The sequence below is a fragment of the Strigops habroptila genome, chromosome 1 (genome assembly GCF_004027225.2).
Source record: "Strigops habroptila isolate Jane chromosome 1, bStrHab1.2.pri, whole genome shotgun sequence".
Classification (NCBI taxonomy): Eukaryota; Metazoa; Chordata; class Aves; order Psittaciformes; family Psittacidae; genus Strigops; species Strigops habroptila.
Window position 1 is genome coordinate 99,359,429 of NC_044277.2, and position 20,002 is coordinate 99,379,430.

The 20,002-nt window shown below is 43.6% G+C and overlaps 1 long non-coding RNA gene across 1 annotated transcript; it reads right to left on the bottom strand.

Annotated features, from left to right (window-relative positions):
• Positions 1-13,839: 13,839 nt before the first annotated feature.
• On the bottom strand, positions 13,840-17,642 carry LOC115611962. The gene is made up of 3 exons (XR_003992803.1): positions 16,922-17,642; positions 15,026-15,094; positions 13,840-14,220 (listed from the first exon to the last, which is right to left on the bottom strand). It is a non-coding gene; the product is annotated as an uncharacterized LOC115611962 (long non-coding RNA).
• Between the last annotated feature and the right edge of the window lie 2,360 nt (positions 17,643-20,002).

Below are 20,002 nucleotides of genomic sequence, written 5' to 3' on the forward strand. Positions count from 1 at the left end.
TGGAACTGGAGGAGCATTAAGGTCCCTTCCAACCCAAACCATTCTGTGATTCTATGAAAATTATCCGTCTTCTCACTGGGAAAAAAAGTGGTATTCCATGATTAAACATTGCAAACTAAAAGTAAAATTAAATTTATTCGGTAGTTCATTCCCAACCTTTTGTCAATAATCACCTGAAAATCCACTTTTTTTTCCTGGCTAGCTCACATAGTTGTCTAGGCAACCAACACCTGCTCTTAATTAATGACTAATATCCCAAACCAGAAACAGTGCTCCCTTGTAACACAGACATGACCTTTGATCATCTCCTCCTACCAGCAAATGTTCAAAACAGCTGAAGATGGCCAAGCCTAGTTAACATTGTCCACCTGCTGCTGCAGCTACTGAAGCCTGGACTGCTCTGCTGTGCTGAGTTCCTTAAGTTTTTCTTTTGTTTTTTTTTTTTTTCTGCTGTGCTGTGTGTAGTGATCTGAATTGGCACAAATCTGGCACTTGCACACCCATAAATTTGGAAAGAAATAGAAAAGAATAACCAGGCTGTTTGCTATATGTTTTCTTTCCAGAGAAAGGCGTGGCTCCTGCGTTCCACTAGCACAGTTGATAGTAGCTTGTCTCCTAAGATACTTTGATAGGTGGGAGCCCTTCATTCTGTGTGGTCTACAACTAGAGACATTAGGGTCTCCCTTATGGGAGGACAATCTCCAGAAAGCAAGTGCAACGTATATTTGAAAGCTGACCAGACACCCCCACCAGTCCAGCAATCCAGGAGAATCCTGATAGCCAAGATGTGGATGAATCTGGCTATCAGACTGGGAGACAAAGCTCCTCCAGCAAGAAAGGTGAGCAACAACTCTGGTCACCTCTAGTGAAACTTCTCTTTTCAGCTCTAGTCATAGGGATATGTCAAAAGAAATTCAGCTTTGCCTAGCCATTATAGAGAAGAGATCTGATGGGGTTATGCCTCCAATGATGCTGATGTTGGCTGAGTGATGTTCGTTTCCTAAAGAAAAAGACAAAATCTTATTTTATGTAAGTCAAATGTATAAAGGGTAGCTAGTGGTAACATCACTACTTTAACACCATAGCCCAAATGTAAGACCCTAATGTGAGAAAGCCATAGCTGACATTTTTTATCTCATAAACTGTCCATTAATTGTTAGTCTTAAAGCTTGTATCTCCAAGTCTGTTCAATTATCACTGATTATTAAAAAGTTGCAATTTTAACTGAAGGAGCTATCATTTACACAAGGCTTTACCTTTACTTACTAGTATCTCAGACTTCCACTAGCAGCGAAAGAGAGTTGTCAGACTGTCTCTGCTTGCTGGGACTCGGTTGTTCATGTTATTCATCTGTTAACACCGACCATATCAGCCCAGATGAGCTAGCAAACTTGCAAGTAACTCTTGGGTGCTGTTTAGGAGATAGTATGGAAAGGAAACATTTCCAAAGCCGGTTTCCATGCAGCCAAGCAGTTCTGAAGGGTAAGAGTGTTGTGAGTATATGCAGAATTTGTTCCTTCACAGCTTGTCCCTATGCTAGAGTATAAGCATAAATGTAATCTGAGGGTCATAACAAACAATCTATTGGATTCATCTAAGACAGACTTTGCTGCTTACTGTGATATCCAACTTCAAGAAAGCAATGACTCCAGCACTGCCAGCCGCTGGCTTCCCATACTGCTATGATAAGCCCTCCACAGGGCAACCTGCTTTTGGCTTAACCATGATCCCAACTTCTCTCCTCCAAATTATGCATCTTTTTTTTTTTTTTGACATCAGTCATGTAGGTCTATTCAAACCAGACCATGCTAGGCATCCCTGGTAATAGGAGGAGGGAATGGACATGTAATTACCCAAGTAAGTGAAAGTTGGCTTGTCAGCTCATATGGGCCCATGTAACTGCTGATTTCACACCAAGAAGAGATGTGACCTGTAATTCAATCTAGTGCCTGCAAGCAGCAGAACTCTACTCCCTAAGGGAAAAAAAATACATTATGAATGCAGAAAGCTGGGGTGGAAATTGAAATAGAAGTTTAAATGAACTGAAATCTTGCAGTTTGCTTCCATTCCCATACAGATTCTTCTCAAGGTCTCCACCCTTTCTTGCAAAATTTAGTGTAAAGGCAGTGTTTTCACACATGTGCACATGCGTTTGCACATGAGTGGTCACATACACTTTCTCATTCCCAATTGCATGCTGTGAACAAGGCTTAAGCTTATATGACTGGTTAACAGCCCAGGGAAAGGACATTGGTTTTACTCTTGCTTTGTGACTTGGGCTGGAATGGGGAGAAAGAGGTAGATTGAGAAGTGAATGGTGCAGATCAACAGAAGACAGATGAGATGACAAGGCAAAAACAGGAAAGCAGAGGAATTTGCTGTATTTGTTCAAGTTCATCTACCTATTAATAAAGGGCAAATGAGGAGTGACAGGGAGATAACACTGAGCAGGCCTTCACCATTTCATAAACCATAGCCTATAATTTCAGGGAGTAGGAACTCCAGATGACAGATTTTTGGACCTGGCCGCAGTGCTGTCATGGGCCTGGGGAGAGGAAGAAGAGGGGGGTGACTGGGAGGGGGCAGAGCTTGTGGAGAGGAAAGAGAGGAGAGAGAGAGGTCAATGGCAAGGTGTTGGTGGCAGCTCATGTTCTACAGTCTCCCATTGCAGGCACAGCAAAAGCCACTGCTCAGTTTGGATGCACTCGGAGAAGGAGCACTTCATTAACTCTGCACACAACCACAACATAGCTGGGAAAAGCCGACCAGCTCATCTCCTTTGAGGTGGCTGCTTATGCTGCATTACCTGAGATTTTCCCCAACCCAGCTTTACATGACTCAAGTGCTGGAGGTTGCATTAGGGAGGTGTGAACGCCATGAGTCTGGATACCAGCCAAAGCTCATGAAGGTCAAGAGAGGATCTTTTCCACCACCTTCAACTGGACTTTCAATCAATTCCAGGTTCAGACTGAGACTTTCTCTTCATATACCCAAGAAAATGAGACGATGTGCCATGTAATGAATGGGACCACACAGGGGTGACTCACTTGGGGTTCCTCTCTCATGTCAAGTTTGCTGAGGACGTCTGGGAACATTCCTGTTTGGGGTGCATGGAAAACGGGTGTCCTAGCAGATTTTTTACTACTGTCCAGAAGAAGTGTCCAAGACAATCTCATGGGCAGGACGATGTTCAATATGTGGAAACAACATGCAAAATTAGGTCTGGAAAGGTAATATGGTGATTAGTAAATCCTGGGATGAGTTCCTTGCTTTAGAGAGTTTTTCGACCACCAAGGACAGACTGCTCAGACAGCCAGACAGCCAAACCTCAGCTGCTGCTCCTTCACTCACAAATATAGGACCAGAGCAAGATTCTAACCTGACAGGAGGTGCTGGTAGGGTAAAGGCATTGAAGTCAGTGAGGCGATTCAATGTTGTGATTGAGAAGGAGTTGCTCTCTTAGCTTGGCTGTCCTCATCTGCTTTAACTGCCTTTGCAGATCTCACCCAACGTGCTGAAATGCTTCTTCAGCTTTGCCATCAACTCTCAAATAAATTACCACAGAGAGGTGTTTAGAGACCCCATAGTTAGCAATGCCTTTTGAGAAAAGTACTAAAGAATGATGAAGAGTTGGTGAAATTTTATGTTACAAATATTTTTACAGCTTTAGCCCTATTTTTAGTTAACAAATCATCTATGCACCAATTATAATTTCCTTCACACATATTAAGTGCACACAAGAATTTGCCAAACACACTGGTGCTAACCCCAAACATTCAAAAAACATGAGTCAGCCTTCTTTCTGCCTTCCCCCGTCCCATCCCAGGCATATTATCAACTTAAACTTCATCAGACTTTTATTATAAAAACGAACGTAGGCTCTTTTTATTTGCCTTCTCATACTGGAAATTTTTCCATTTTGCCTTTTTAAGGTTTCTTCTGCACTTCTGAGGATTATTAATGCATCTTTTGTTTAATAGAAACCTGAGATTTCCTCATAATTTCCTCCTTGTCTTTCAGAGTGAGGAAGGCATAAAAAACTCTTCAGGTAAAGACTGGGTCAACAGCCCATACAGTCCTTGGATTTCCCCGTTCTGGTTGTACCCATGTGGTCTTAGCTGGTTTTTCTTCATTATGTGGAATGTACAAGCAAGCAAATACTGTGATTACTGTTTCATCTTCCCAACTGGGATGGCTTGATTGAGGACATGGTCAGACCCTCTTTAGTGTGTATTGGAGCAATTTGAAAGCTTTCAGCCTTTTTAAATGGAGAGCCATTCCCTGTTCTCCAAGCTGGTCATGGTGATTAAAGACCATTATTCATTTGCCTGAACATAGGTGTCCAATGTTATTTGAGATGCTCTAGGGTATTCCAGCTGGTCTCCAACATCTGGAGGACAATGAGTCTTCTGCAAGACCTGTCTGGTATCCACAAGACCCATGTGGATGTTTGAGACTTCTAAGAGCCTTGAATCACATTAGGCATCTATTTTTAGGGAACTGTGTGCCCCTTCTCCAGTGTAGGGAGATACAAGTAAATGGGCTCTGAAGATGACCTAAGCAAATTAGTACTTTGTGTTGCAGTGGATTTGTGATAAAGTTACAGTTCATCCAACAGCATGACAACTTACTTCTTAGAATTATAGAATCATAGAATGGTTAGGATTGGAAAAGACCTAAAGATCTTCTAGTTCCAACCCTGCAGCCATGGACAGGGGCACCTTAAAGGCCTGTGTGCAGGCTGTCCCCACGTGCAGAAAGATGAGCAAGCAGGAAAGAAGACCGGCCTGGCTGAACAGAAAGCTTTGGCTGAAACTCAGGAGAAAAATGAGAGTTTACAACCTTTGGAAGAAAGGGCAGGCAACTCAGAAGGACTAGAAGGATGTTGTGAGAGAATGCAGAGAGAAAAAAGAAGGGCCAGGGCTGAACCAGAACTTAACCTGGCTACTGCTGTAACAGACAGTTAAAAAATGTTTGTATAAATACTTTAGCAAAAAAAGGAGGTCTAAGGAGAATCTCCATCCTTTATTAGATGCAGGGGAAAAGAGTGAGAAAGGATGAGGAAAAGGCTGAAGTACTTAGTGCCTTCTTTCCCTCAGTCTTTAATAGTAAGATCAGTTGTTCTCTGGATACTCACCCCCCTGAGCTGCAGGACAGGGACAGGTAGCAGAATGAAACTCCCAAAATCCAAAGGTAAATGGTCAGTGACCTGATACACCACTTAGACTCACACAGGTCTATGGGACCAGATAGAATCCACTCAAGGGTCCTGGGGAAACTGTCCATTTTCCATTATTTATCAGCAGTCCCAGGCTAACCAGGGAGGTCCCAGGCAACTGAAAATTATTAATGATCTGAACAAGGGGAAGAAGTACAACCTCAATGAGTCTGCAGATAAAACCAAGTTAGGCAGGTGTGTCAATCTCCTTGAAGTTTGGAGGGCTCTACAGAGCGAACTGGACAGGCTGGATCAATGGGCCAAGGCTAATTGTGTGAGGTTCAACAAGGCAAAGTGCCAGATCCTGACTTGGGTCACAACCCCATGCAATGCTACAGGCTTGGGGATGGAAAACTGCCTGGCAAAAAGGGACCTGGGGGTGCTGGTCAACAGCAAGCTGAATATAAACTGGCAGTGTGCCCAGGTAGCCAAGAAGGCCAAGAGCATCCTGGCTTGTATCAGAAATACAAGTGATTTGACTTTTATTCATGTACTTATTTCTAAATATCAAAATCCATAAAAGAATTATTAATGAGCTTCCATTTTGCTGATGGGGTCACAGAGGAAAAAAGATTAAGAAATCCTTGTTCCCTTTACTTTCATGTATTTCAGAGGACCACAGTCAGTAGATGTCTGAACTAGTGCAAAAGTTACAGCCTGATCAGCCAGCACTCAGGGAAGTGAAGCAAAACCCCACCAGGATCCCTGCCCTCTTTAACAGTGTGCACAAAAACTTTTGACAATCAGGAGCAGAGAACTGGATTATAGAATCCTAGAGTGGTTTGAGTTGGAGGGGACCTTAACATCATCTAGTTCCAACCCACAGCCAGGGACACCTTCCACTAGACCAGGTTACTCCAAGCCCTGTCCAATCTGTCCTTGAACACTGCCAGGGATGGGGCAGCCACAGCTTCTCTGGGCAACCTGTGCCAGTGTCTCACCACCCTCACAAGAAGAACTTCTTCCTCAGATCCCATCTAAACCTTCCCTCTGTCAGTTCAAAGCCTTGTCCTGTCACGACCTGCCCTTGTCAAAAGCCCCTCTCCAGCTTTCTTGTTGGCCCCTTTAGGCACTGGAAGCTGCTCTAAGGTTTCCCCAGAATCTTCCCGTCTCCAGGCTGAACAAGCCCAGCTCTCTCAGCCTGTCTCCATATGACAGGTGCTCTAACACTTGGAGCATCTTTGTGTTGTCCTCTGGACTTGCTTCAACAGCTCCACGTCCCTCTTGTGTTAGGGGCCCTGGAGCTGAACACATGAGTGTTTCTGGATAACCAGGACCAGAAGAAGGTCCAAACACGTTGCAGCAAGAGACGAGACTGAGAGGCAGAGGTTAATGGGATGGCTTCCACACCTCCAAATTAAACAGAGCTGTTCCTGTCCAACTAACCTTACAAGCGATCTGTAGAGGCTTGACTCATTTTAAGGTCATAACTTAAATATATGTTAAGCTTCCATTATAGCTAGAGATATGCATGAACTGTAGTCTGTCTTTCTACATGGCTAATGCTTATAAGAGTATTTTGGTGCTCTTTGCAATTTAGGACTTTCTTTTTCATCTAATTGAAGAGGGCCACGGAAATGCTCAGCATATATAACATCATCTGTAAAAAGCTGCTTCTTGGACCAATGTTCATTACTGTGCACTGTGGCAGACACTGAAGTAAATCCCTCCTGGCCTATGTGGTTTTGTGAGAATCCAGGAAAAAAAAATTAAAAAAGTAAATTTCACCAGATCAGCTTTCTAAGCAGTGACTTTCCTTGTGCTTTCCTAGAAACCCTGCTCTGCTTTTCCCATCTCCTGCCAAGCTGTATAGAATTGGATGAGCATAATTTTTCTTTTTCTCCTGCTACGTGAGCTGGTGCCAATGCAAGTAAGTTTATTATTGTAACTTAACCCTCTCTTGCAAAGTGCATTTAAATCACCTGGCTTTACATTTTGAATTAAACCGGAACTGACCCTACTTTGCTGAAAATTTAGCTGTTCTTTATTTGATTTGCAAGGGTTTAAGTCAGCTGCAATGGATTGGGGTTAAGGGAGTCTCTGGTGAGAAAAACCTATGAGAGGAGAGAGCAGCTGGAAGTAAAACAGACTTACAAAATCCGTGAGATACTCAGAGACAGTACTGTCTGGCAGTCTTCAAATTCTACCTGTCCTGATGCAAAGGAGGCCCCATTTTAGGGATTTTGTTTGTTTGTTTGTTTTTCTTTTAAATAGGATTATAGACACCTTTAATGAAATGGAACCTGGAGGCCAAGGAGTGAATGGGTGTCTGGAGGCTGCCTTCACTATACAGGCAGAATTGAGTGACTAACACAGACTTAAATAATTTGCAGACATCTGATATTAAAATGAAAGAAATCCCACCCCCACATCTACTGACTGGGAACTGTGCCCTTCAGACACTTTTAATGGCTAATGTGGCTCCATGCACCCTAACCTTCCAGGAATGTGTTTTTCTGGGAGATTTATTGATTTTTCTGGATCTAAACAAAAGCACAGGGAGAAAAAAATAAGAGACTAATAATAATAAAAAACCTAGCTGAGATGAAAACCGGCTGGTAATCACCCCTAGAGAAATCCTTAGAGGATCTGTCTGCAAAGCCATTCTGAAGATGTGGCCAGCTTTGTAAATGTAGTACAACCAGGTCAGGATGTCAAGTGGAGTTAAGAAAGTTAGAGAAATCACTTAGCAGGAGTTATTAAGGGTACCCATAACACTAAGCCTAGTAAACAGTTCTGCAATCTCATCTGCCCCCAGCAAGAAGCAATGTGATCAAGAGCAGTGAACAGAAATCGCAGTCTTCAAAGTTACTTGTTGGAAAATGGGCTTATATCAGAATCTAGAGTATCTAGACTAATAAGATAATAAATTAATTGGGAATTTATTAGTCCAGATACTCTGGATTGTAAAATGCATTGTGTCTTTAATGTTGAAAAAGGAATTCCAAGCAAAACAGGTCTTTCAAATCAGAGGCAATGCTTCGAAATGAAGTATTTAGCTCACTTTGCATCATCTCTCTTCCATTTCATTTCTAATCATCAGAATGACCTTCTGAGAAGGAGTCATTTAAGACAGGTTCCTGTGAAACAGTTAATTTGCCCTCTACATATGCATACCTAGCTTCAGATACTCCAGAAAAGATACTTAGACAAGATATCAAATTTTAGATTACTAATATTGACTGAAACGAACACTACTACTTCCTTTATACCATCCCCAGTTTCCACTTGCAGAGTGAGGATACTGTCATTGCCACACTTCACCTGGTGTTCTGAAAGGTTGCAAGCTATAAACACCAAAACAGTGGTAACGGAGGCCTTGAAAATGCTTTCTGTTGCGGCCAGGCTTAAGCAGTGTTGTCTTCAGTGCTAAGTCTTTGTTCTGCAATTTAGCTCTAGATCTGTCATTCTGCTTGCAGAGGTCCATCATTTTATGTCATTCAGTGTAAGTGAGGAACTATACCCAATTCAGATGAATCCCTGAAACCAGAGAAACAAAGGCTCTTCCTCACAACTTTGGGTCATTTTGAAATCAGTGGCTTTTAAAGTGTTTGAAAGGGTCTGTTGGCCAGAATAGAAATGCTGCCTGATTGACATCATCATTTGCCACAGGGTTGGGAATGAAAAGTAAAATGTCATCCTGCTTGATTCATGAAAGGCTGTCCTTCAGATCAGCGGCTGAAGAATGTTCATTGCCCTTTCCCAATCAATGAGCTAAAGGTAAGCTAAACCACTAGTGGTTTGTCCTCATCTCTGACCCTGCTTTGAGCGAGAGCTTGGACAAGGTGACCTGCAGTCTCCTCTGACTGAATTTGCCTGTGGTACAGTATGGCTTTCACAGGAAAAGTTGTCTTGGAAGTGTGGAGGAAACAGAGACCATCACCACAGGATACTGAGGGTCACACATGCAGTGATTTGTCAGAGAGTTTGACAAACCAAGCAAGCCCCCACCAGTAATCCAGCAAAGCTCGGCTTGGTGAGACTGAACCCCAAGGGGACAAACCTCATCCTGGTTCCTGCGAGGAACAACTGTGCGTGGATGAGTCATTCCAATTGCTGCATTTGGGTATTGCTATTGCGGCTGTCTGATCCCATCACTAACTTCATAACCTTTGCCCTGCCTCAAAACTTTCCACTTTTGTCTGCACTGCCATTCCTGACCTTTGGCTGCTGTGCCAAATTTTTCTCCTACTCTATCATTCCATATCTGAGATGCAAACCTCAACCACAGCATCATCCCCAGCTTAAAATTTATCAAAAGTATGTATGTCAGACCTTTTAATGTTCGGCCACTGGCAATAACTCCAAAAGTTTACCACATGGTAAGTCAAGACAGCACTCATTTTCTGAAGCCATCTTTCCTGTCCTTATTTAGAGAGATATTTCACCATTGGCTTGTTGCTTTCTCTTGGTCAGTACTTCAGAGGTGGGGTAGCTTATTGCCATTAGGCTCGAAGGGCAAGCAGTCAAGACTGTGAAACTTTATTTGCACATTGTTAATCAGAGGTGCATGATCTCTTTACAACACCAAAGGGGATGTTGGGGTCAGTGCTGGCAAGTTTTAATTATGCACTGACCATTAAAAATGCTAGCCAGTAGAGAAAGCTAGAACTGTCTTCTTTTTATATCTGCTCACTTACCAACATTCAGAAAAAAAAAAGGAGGGGGGGGGCAAAAAGCATTCATGACACTTTTGCTAGGAATAGCACAAAAAAAGGAAAAGGCCAAATTCAATTTTTTTTAATATATTTTGATTTTTAAAATATCAGATATGCAAGGCAGAAGCTATTCTGCCATCTCTAGCAGCAGGCTGAAGGGGACTCACAGCAAAGATGGTCCTGTGGTCTAGTTTACTGAAGTAAACAGCAAAATCTGGAAAACCAGGGCAGCTGCTTCTGAGAGAGGGGACGGGTCTTTGCATACTGATCCCTGAGAAGGAAAGGCAGATTTCTCACTCCAGACATAATTGAGCTTGGTTAAAGTAGAGATAGAATAGATTGATAGATAGATAGAGAGACAGAGAGACAGACAAACACATTGTTCATAGGAGTGATTGCAGCACTGCAATCTTCTGCCAGAAATCTGAGGCCAACATGTTCCAAGTACTGCTGAGCAAAGCCCTACAAAATAAGTAGAAATGACCACAAATATGCCTGTGTTTTAAATTCTACGGGAGTTGGCACTGTCTGGTAGTCTGCTGGTTGTAAAGGGAGCAGCCAAATCTATACAATTGCAGCAAGGAAGTCTTGTGTTCTCTGCAAGGGGTGAATTTGTCAAGCAGTGCCCAGCACCCAAGCCAATGCTGCAGAAAGTCATTTGCAAAAGTGATCTTCCTTTTATGAAGCAACTTGCAAAAGCTGTACATGTCATTTCAAAGAACAGAAACCACTGCTGTGTGATGGGTACCCAACAAAAGCAGGTCACTCACAGGGACTTCTGAACCTCTCACTAAGAAGTGCTCAATCTCAGTTTGTTGAGAGTCAAAGTTGGGACATCAACTCAAGAAAATCATAACCCATGGAGACAGAAAGCAATGGAAGGCAGCTAATGGGTTATTAACCACAAAGTGTTTTCCTAGATTTAATCTCTTCCCTTGTCTTTAAATACAAAGGGTTTGGAGGAAAAAAGGGCCACTTCTCTTGTGCATTTAATTCTGTGGCTGATGACAAGGACATCAAGAAGGGCAATTCCACACAGCACTGAGGATTGCTATTTGTTTGTTTGATTGGTTGGTTGGTTTGTTTGGTTTGTAAAGGTGCTTGTACTTGGAGAACAAATGGTCATATTCCAGCCCCCAGGTGCAGCGCATATGGTAGACACAGACACCATAAAGTCAGGAGAACGATTTCCTGCTCCTTTAGTTGTCCATCCTTCCTCAAAATTAGGATTTAGACTTGACTCCCAAAAGGAGCATCAAAGCCCTTGATTAAGTGTCTATTCCTATACACTGTGCATAACTGAACATGAAGTCTTTCTCTAACCATTTTAATCCTGTAAGAAGCACCTACCACATCATTTTTTGGCTAGGGAGTGAGAGGACCCATCAATGCTTCCTGCTTCCACACTACAAAGTCTACAGTTAGTATCTTCAATGGGTCACCCAAATTCAGAGAAATACTCATTCTACATGGGCCACCACAGAGGGATGATATGGTAGCAGTGGTCAGGTTTCTCTTTCCAGCAGCACTGAAAAACATGGAGAAACAGCAGGATTTTACTGAACTCTTTGAACATTAAACATCGGTCCATGCTCATGTATTTCTATGAGGGCTGAGAGTGAAACTGTAGTCTTTACCATCGGGGATAGGTTGCATCTGCCTATTACTCAATTTGGGCATTTTAATCATGACTAATACTTTTTCTTCTCCCTGCATCCTGCCTTCTAACCTCAAGAGCATCAACCTTTTTACTCACCACTTGCCTGTGGAAAGAGCTGAAAACCCATTTGTACTAGATAACATACTTTGGATTGTTTGATACTACATTGCTGTGTTTCCAATTAGGTTTCCTTGCTTTTATCTTCTTTGTGTAATCTGTTCAGTCCCTCCCACTAATTAGAACCTTATTTGCCTTTTTTCTGCTTTCAACAGTGTTTATCCTTTGCATTGTTCCTTGCATCTCTGCTTAACGAGATTGACTTCTGTTATCTTTGCTTTTTAAATATATTTTTAGATTTTATTGGCACAGACATTTGTTAAAGCAATCCAACTATTCATTACAGACCTCATGATTTTCCATAGTAAATTTTTTAGACAATCAACTCAGATCAACGTGGGTTTTTTTGTCTCATTCTACATTCTTTCAGAGAGTTGTATTTTATGAAAAGCTCACTACTTCAGATTATTACCTTCCATACATAACATTCCCTCAGAATCAGTGGATATCTGATGATATTCTGATGGCTAGACCTCCAAATGTTTTGTTTTATTTATCATACTCTCCTTGTTTTCTAGGACCAAGTCCAAAACAGACTCTAATCTCAGTCTTGCTCAACAAATTCTGTAAGGGGCTGTGAAAAGTTATTAAGGGGGTAAAAAAGTCTTTACACAACAAATAATTCTGCAAATCCTAGTGTTGTCCTTATGTACTTAAAATATATCTTAATCTATAATGACCTTGCAAGAAGATTAATAATGTTTTTTTGGGGAGGGAATGGAAACTCTCAGAATAAAACGATTTCTTGCTAATACAAGTCAGGAAGAAACTTTCCAAGGGCAACTTTCCATAATTGTTGATTAGGAGGCTTTTGTGCTTTTTCTTTACAGATGATAGCACTTGCCACTGTTCGAGTGTCAGAAGATATTCTGGATCTGTAGCTTGATCTGGGATAGCAGTCTCCATGTCCAGAAAACAAATACAATGAAAATGTGAGGAACCAAATGTGTAACATGCTGCAATGCCTTCCTGCTTGTGTGGAGCCTTGCAGGGCTTGGAACTGAAAAGCACCTTTCTGGAAGGACAAACCATGGCCTTGAGCTAAGAGGCATTCCTAGAGGTAAATAAAGAAGTAGGTGAAGGCCAAGGACTCAAAATGAGACAGAATAAATGAGCCAGTAAGCTTGCAATTAACAATTTCAGTTTAATGAGTAAAAACATTTAGTCGCATGAGATCCCCCCTGCAGTCCTGCATCCAGCTTTGGGGCCCCAGCACACGAAAGATGTGGAGCTGTTGGAGCAAGTCCAGAGGAGGCCACAGAGATGCACAAAGGGCTGGAGCACCTCTGCTATGGAGGCAGGCTGAGAGACCTGGGCTTGTTCAGCCTGGAGAAGAGAAGCACCCAGGGAGACCTTCAAAGAGCCTTCCAGAACTTAAAGGGCAGAAATGAAAGCTGGACAGGAGTTTTTGACAAATGCAGGTAGGGACAGGACAAGGGAAAATGGCTTTAAACTGAGAGAGGGGAGATTTAGATGAGATCCGAGGAAGAAGTTCTTCCCTGTGAGGGTGGTGAGACACTGGTACAGGTTGCCCAGAGAAGCTGTGGCTGCCCCATCCCTGGCAGAGTTCAGAGCCAGGTTGGACGAGGCTTTGAGCAACCTGGTCTAGTGGAAGGTGTCCCTGCCTGTGGCAGGGGATTGGAACTGGATGAGCTTTAATGTCCCTTCTAACCCAAACCGTTCTGGAATTCTATGATTCTGTGAACCTAGTGGTGTGGTTATCCTGAATGAATCTACATGGCTTGGCAGTGCTATCGAGGCACCATCCCATTCCCTGAAACTAACACTACCTGCACCACAGGCTGTGAACCTCCTCCCCAGACAGTGCCTCCCATGGCAGTGCCAGAAGAGGGTGTCTGCAGCCAGGTCAGGGCTAGGAGGAAAGTCTGTGGTGGTGCTGAGTTACCAGTGGTCTAGACCCAGGTAGGAGGGAAAGAAAAAGTGGTCTCACAGCTCCCAGTGGCATCTCTCACCGACACCATCACTGTGAGATGAAGGCTCCTCTTAACAGATCCCACACTCCAGGTGAGGTCAGAGAAAACAGAGAGTAAAAGATAGTTTTGCCACTCTAATTTCACTGAAGCATTGTGGTGCGCTTCAGGTTTCATGAGATCTCTAGGTTATTGAAGTGAGTAAGAACTTTTGCTGCAACGTGCATTAAATAGCAGAATAGACATTTCTTATTCTATTCATTTTACAGAAAGTTTTATCAGAAGATACAAATGAAATTCACCTTTCCAGTTCCTAACCCAATCTTTTGCTAGACTTCGTTAATCCACTATTTTTATTTGTCTCCTCTTCTACTTTGTTTTCTTCAGAAATTTATACTTCAGTGGAAATCCACAATTTCACACAGGCAAATCACTGGTCATCTGCAGGTATTTACCTGCATGCTCTCTTCTTGACTCCTATAGATCTTCAGCTGAACACCCAATGCATGAATAAAAGCTGAACTAACCACATAATGAAGTACACAGTCTAACCTTGTCAAGTCGTTCTGAAACTCCTCTCGTCAGGTTTTGTATCCTTGATTTCTTGCAGCCGGGCTCTCCAATATCTGCAGTGCTCTTGGGTAAGGCAGCAACAGAACAAACAAGACAAAACCAAACAGAATTCTTTAGAGTTTTCAAGGAAGTTTTGAAAGCTTTTTTTATCTTAAGACTCTTCTCCCAGATTTCATGGAATTTTTATCCTTTTCTTTCAAACCAAGTACAAAATTGACATGCCTAAATTTAGAATACAAAAAGAAAAAAAAAAGTAGGAAATTTGAGGATTTTCCCACCCCACCCCACTTTCAACAGTTTCCAAACCTTTTTACTACGATGGCCTGGGAGGGCTCTTTATTTTTACAGCTGCTGCATACCTAGTTCTCCTCGCTGGAAGACACACACGCAGCTCCAGCGATTCTAATCTTTTCATTCCAGGAAAGGAACCAGCTGTAAATCCACTGAAGCAAGATCAGGATACAGCACCAGGACTGTTGTTCTGGCCTCCCGCTGGTTAAGACTTCCCTTGAACTGCTCTCACACTCACTCCTGTCATGGGTCCAGGAGCCTCTGTTTTAAGAATCCCTTCCCACCTCCCAGTTCAGACCTCACTAAGCCTCTAAAGGCAGTGGTGTTATGATATTCATGATCTACTGAGACATCTCTGCAAAGCAACAGTTGAGTCAGATTTGGAGGAGTAGGGGGTACTTGGTTTCTTCTATCCTGACAGCACCCAAAAGAGGTGCTATGTTTGCATCCACTCCCAATTTCCAAACAAATGAAATGATAGGGATAAAGTTACTCCATGCATACTCCCTCTCCCTCGGTGATGCCGTAAATGAATTTGTGTAATGATGTTGTAGCACTCAATAGCACAGCTCCTTACCTCTCTTACTGCAAGCAGGGCTGCCACAATCCTTGCTGATATCATATCAGCTTTCCACTATACAGTACACTATAAGAACAGAAAATAAATTGGCACTCTGTAACTAAAAATCAGATCAATGTTTTCAAAGACAGACAATTTTCCTGCACCCATGGAAAACTGCTCAGGGAGTCACCTCGTGGTGGCGAGAACATCACCTCCAGGGTGGGTCTTTCCCAAATTTTCACGGTAACCTGGTGCTGAGTGTATACAAACACTCACAATGACTGCTTAGCAACACCTCCTGCCAACCTAGGCAGTGGCAGAGTGAACAAAAATGTGTGCTGTGCTCTCCAGCTATTCCTGCAATGAAAATGTATCATCAAGGAACAGTAAAACCTGTGTTGGGCTGATGGGGATGAGGTGGAGCAGGACCTCCCGTGCCTCTTTCCACAACACTAACACAAGTCTGACTTTGTCTTCTTGGACTTGGCAAGTCTCATTTGAGCTCCAGTGAGCCTCGTGTCCCCAGTAAAAGCTGGCACACATGAAAGCTATGTGGATATATATGTTGTGTCAAGGGACGGGGGAGGAGGAGGCAGTTCTGCAGCAGGAGCCAGCAGCCATTCCTACAGCCAAAGGTCAAGAGATCTGCAGGATTTTTCCAGGCGTGTGCTGTCATTTCTTATCCTGTCTAGATTAAGGGTGGCCCAGCAAAGGGGAATGTGACCATTTGGCATAGAAAGAAACTACTGCTCTAGGGGCCTGATCCTGAGAGCAAAGGCCACAATACACCTCCCTGCCATAGCAGCCCTCTGACCTTCTGCAGGACATCCTGCAGTACTGTTCAGCGTAAGGCAGGACAGGTCTCACTGAAGGCTGGTCATGACAGCTCAGGCTTTTCACCTTTGGGGCATCTGGCGGCACATTTGGTGGCAGTTTTGGAGGCAGGAGTGCCTATATCTATCAGGGAAAAACATTCCAGAAGTGCCTGAGCTAACACAGGAGTCAGCTAGTGCATCCGTACAATACAGCCCTTTGCTATACAAAGGTATGCAAAGCTATTTACTCCAGTCTAACAGCCCACTGTCCACTTTGTGGGTAGGAGGGATGCTACTGATCAACCACATTGAAAGGAAATACAGTGTCTTGTTCCAAACCTTGTTGACATTGCCACATCATTGTAAGCTTGGGGAAAACTCTGCCTGTTGCTGAATCTTTCATCCTCACACAATACCTCCCCATAAAAAGCTGTTTCTTCAGTTTTCTGAGAGGCCAAGCAGAAGATTTTCCTCACTGAAGGACAGTTATGGAAGATGGGCATAGAATCATGGAATGGTTTTGGTTGGAAGGGACCTTAGAAATCATCTAGTTCCAAGACCCTTACCACAGGCAGGGACACCTTCCACTAGAGCAGGTTGCTCAAAGCCTTATCCAACCTGGCTTTGAACACTGCCAGGGATGGGGCAGACACAGCTTCTCTGGGCAACCTGTGCCAGTGTCTCACCACCCTCATAGGGAAGAACTTCTTCCTCGGATCTCATCTAAATCTCCCTTTTGTCAGTTGAAAGCCATTCCCCCTTGTGTGTCACTACAATGGAGTCCATTTGCCACCAGGTCAGCTGACAGCAGGCTGAAGGTCTGTTCTTTCTTAGACTTTCCTGTATATTAAACTGGCTTAAAATCCAGCACTTCGTATTTGAAACCCTACTGAGTGGGTGTTAATGATTCCTGGTCAAAACTCAAAGACAAGGCACCATGCAGTTTTTTAACAAGCATTTAATAAGCACAGAAAACCTTGTAAATCATGTTTGGAAAAAAATCTCAAATGTTTGGGACTTGCAATAAATTTTAAATTAGTATTATTGGGTAGTTCCTCCTACAGACATCCATCTTTCTTTTACGTTAAATACATACCATTGGTGTTCCTTCACAGGTAACTTCTCCAAGTTGAGAGTGTGACTGTAGGACACAATCAGAGCTGGAGAAGAACGGCAGGATCTCAGATGTCTACATGTTGAAAGTGGACACGTCTGTCAGAGCCTATAATAGTGAATTTTTGAAGAATAGTTTAGCTGAAGACATTTAAATTTACTCCCATCCCCAGCAATATTTCAGCCTTGGGATGAATACCTGCCTTCGCTTCATGTAGATAATATGACATAAGTCTATAAAAAGGCAACCTGGACCACACAACACTCATTTCCTAGTCCTGCATCCACCAAGTCTTTATCCATAATTTCTATTTCCTGTTCCTGGCTGCACTGTATGTGTTTCAGTTGTACAAATGTCAGCTGAAAGTGACACCAGCTGCTCTGCAAGCTTCAGAGGCAATTTCTAAGCACAGCTCATAAATACAGTTTCTTACATTTGGCTATGTCTAAGCTTTTCTAGCCATGCTATGCTGCCCTGCTCTCCACGTCTGCAAAAATTAAAGCTTCCCCATATGCCTGCCTCTCCCTGTGTCTTTGATCCTTTAGTCTGGACTAAAGAAATCCAAGCTGATATATAAAGCATGTGTGATACATCAGCCTGGTAGAAAGCTCCTTCGTGTATTAGCCCTCTTCTGGAGGAGTGAGATTTTTGTGGTATGATGCACAGAGCCAAACCTGCCAGCATTCCCTGGAAAGCAAGAATAAGGGGGAAAAAACTGAGCTCATTGGAGATTTGATCATATTATTATACATATATATCTTCATTATTTAACCAAACATCTATCCAGCTAATTTCCCAATTGCCACCCTGCCAAAGAGGCCCTGGGAACTGAGCACTGAAGTCAGGGAATATTGATCCATTTGGAGAGTAAGGGCTGGGTTTGTCTGTTCTTGTGAGCAGTAACATCTGGAGGAAAAGGAGGGTGCGTTCCTGAGCAAAGCAACAGCTGGCTGCCCTGTGCATCCACCACAGCCACAGCTGGCACAGGCACGGCAGCACTGCTGCAGAGCTTCAGCCTCCCTCCACCAGCACTGCTTCCACATGCTATTGCCCTCACATCATATCCTTAGTTGTTCTGTGCATTGCTTGTCACTTAGACCGTCACACAGCAGTGGCACAGCACAGATCTGGCCTCTGGCCCTAAGAGCATAAGTATGTGGGGTGATGGGGGAGCCAGGAGTTGTATCATTTGCATCCCAGAGGCATGAGTAAGACTGTTTCCAAATACAGCAGCCACTTGCTGTCAAGGGTTGCAGGACCATTCATATCAGAAGCAGATGATTTGTGTATACTGTCATACGACATTACTAATGTTATTCCCAAGTGGAATATCACCCCGTTTGAGACAACGGCCAGATGGTATTAGCCAGCACAAAGAATCCTTATGAACTATCCATTCTATTAACATTCTGACAAATCACTTTCCTCTCCCAAAGCAAGTCACAACAGGCTTGTCAACCTCTTCCCCTCTTGACACGAGGAAAGAAACCCTTCTTCTCCCAAGTCAACCACTGGTGGTCAGAGCCAGCCCATAAAACCATCTCCCCCAGGGATGTGCAGATGACTTCTGTCTGAAAGAATCTTCATCCCACCACCATGCCACAGGTCATATCTCTAACACGTGAATCAAGAGCCTCCTGTACTTGCTACAAAGCCACAGGACTGTTTGATCATCTGTCGTGGTTTGAGCCCAGCCGGTAACTCAGAACCACACAGCCGCTCGCTCACTCCCCCCCCCCCTTCTTCCTCCCCCCGCTCCCGGAGGGATGGGGAGGAGAATGGGAAGAATGCAACTCCCACGGGTTGAGATAAGAGCAGTCCCGCAACTAAGGTATAACACAAAACCACTACTGCTACCACCAATGATAATAACGATTAGTGAAATAACAAGGGGAGAGGATACAATTGCTCACCACCCGCCGACCGATACCCAGCCCGACCCGAGCAGTGATCTGGGCCTTCCGGGTAACTCCCCCCGGTTTATATACTGGGCATGACGTGCTGTGGTATGGAATACCCCTTTGGCTAGTTTGGGTCAGGTGTCCTGTCTCTGCTTCCTCCCGGCTTCCCCTCCTCCCTGGCAAAGCATGAGACTGAGAAAGTCCTTGGTTGGAATAAACATTACTTAGCAACAACTAAAAACATCGGTGTTATCAGCGTTGTTCCCAGGCTGAAAGTTAAAAAACACAGCACTGCACCAGCTACTAAGCAGGAGAAAAATGACTGCTATAGCTGAACCCAGGACAGTATCCACCCCTTATTCCATACCATTCACGTCATGCTCAGATCCCACATCTCTCAGCACACCATCACCCCTGTCCCATATATACACATATATATACACCCACACCCACACACAGAGAAAGATATCGTTCCCTAGTCCATGGACCAATCCCTGTAAAATTGCTGAACTCATCCAGTCCATGATGTCAGGCTCCATCTCTTGTAATAGTCTTTCAGGGCAGGAGGGACGGTACATAGTGTTGGGTTGTTGCCTGCTGATGATACCGCCAAACTCATCTGGTCACTGCTGAGCTCGTCTGGTTTCCTCAAAATTCATTCTTTGTTGAGGTGATGATCGGAGGGAAGTCAAGGTCAATGGCTGGTGACCTGAAGATATCTAGCTGGTGGGCTATAAAAGTGTTATAGAGCAGGCAACAGCGTACAATTGAGTTCATTGGCTGTCTTCCCCCAAAATCAAATCCCCTTGAGGTACACATCGGACTTCCCCATCTTCCCGCATTACCCACCAAGTATATCCAGGTCCCTGAGCAAAAGCAACCCCACGAGTGGGTTTGCCTTTACCTGAAGCAGGAATAACCCAGACTGTCTTCCCCAACAAATTCTTTATGTGCACCACAGGAACTTTATCCCCCTCTACAGTACGTAAAAGTTCTGATTGGGCTGGGCCAGCCCTGTTGGCAGATCCCCTACTGTTGACCAACCAGGTGGCTTTTGGTAAATGTGTATCCCAGTGTTTGAAAGTCCCACCACCCATTGCTCTCAGTGTAGTTTTTAACAGCCCATTGTACCGTTCGATTTTCCCAGAGGCTGGTGCATGGT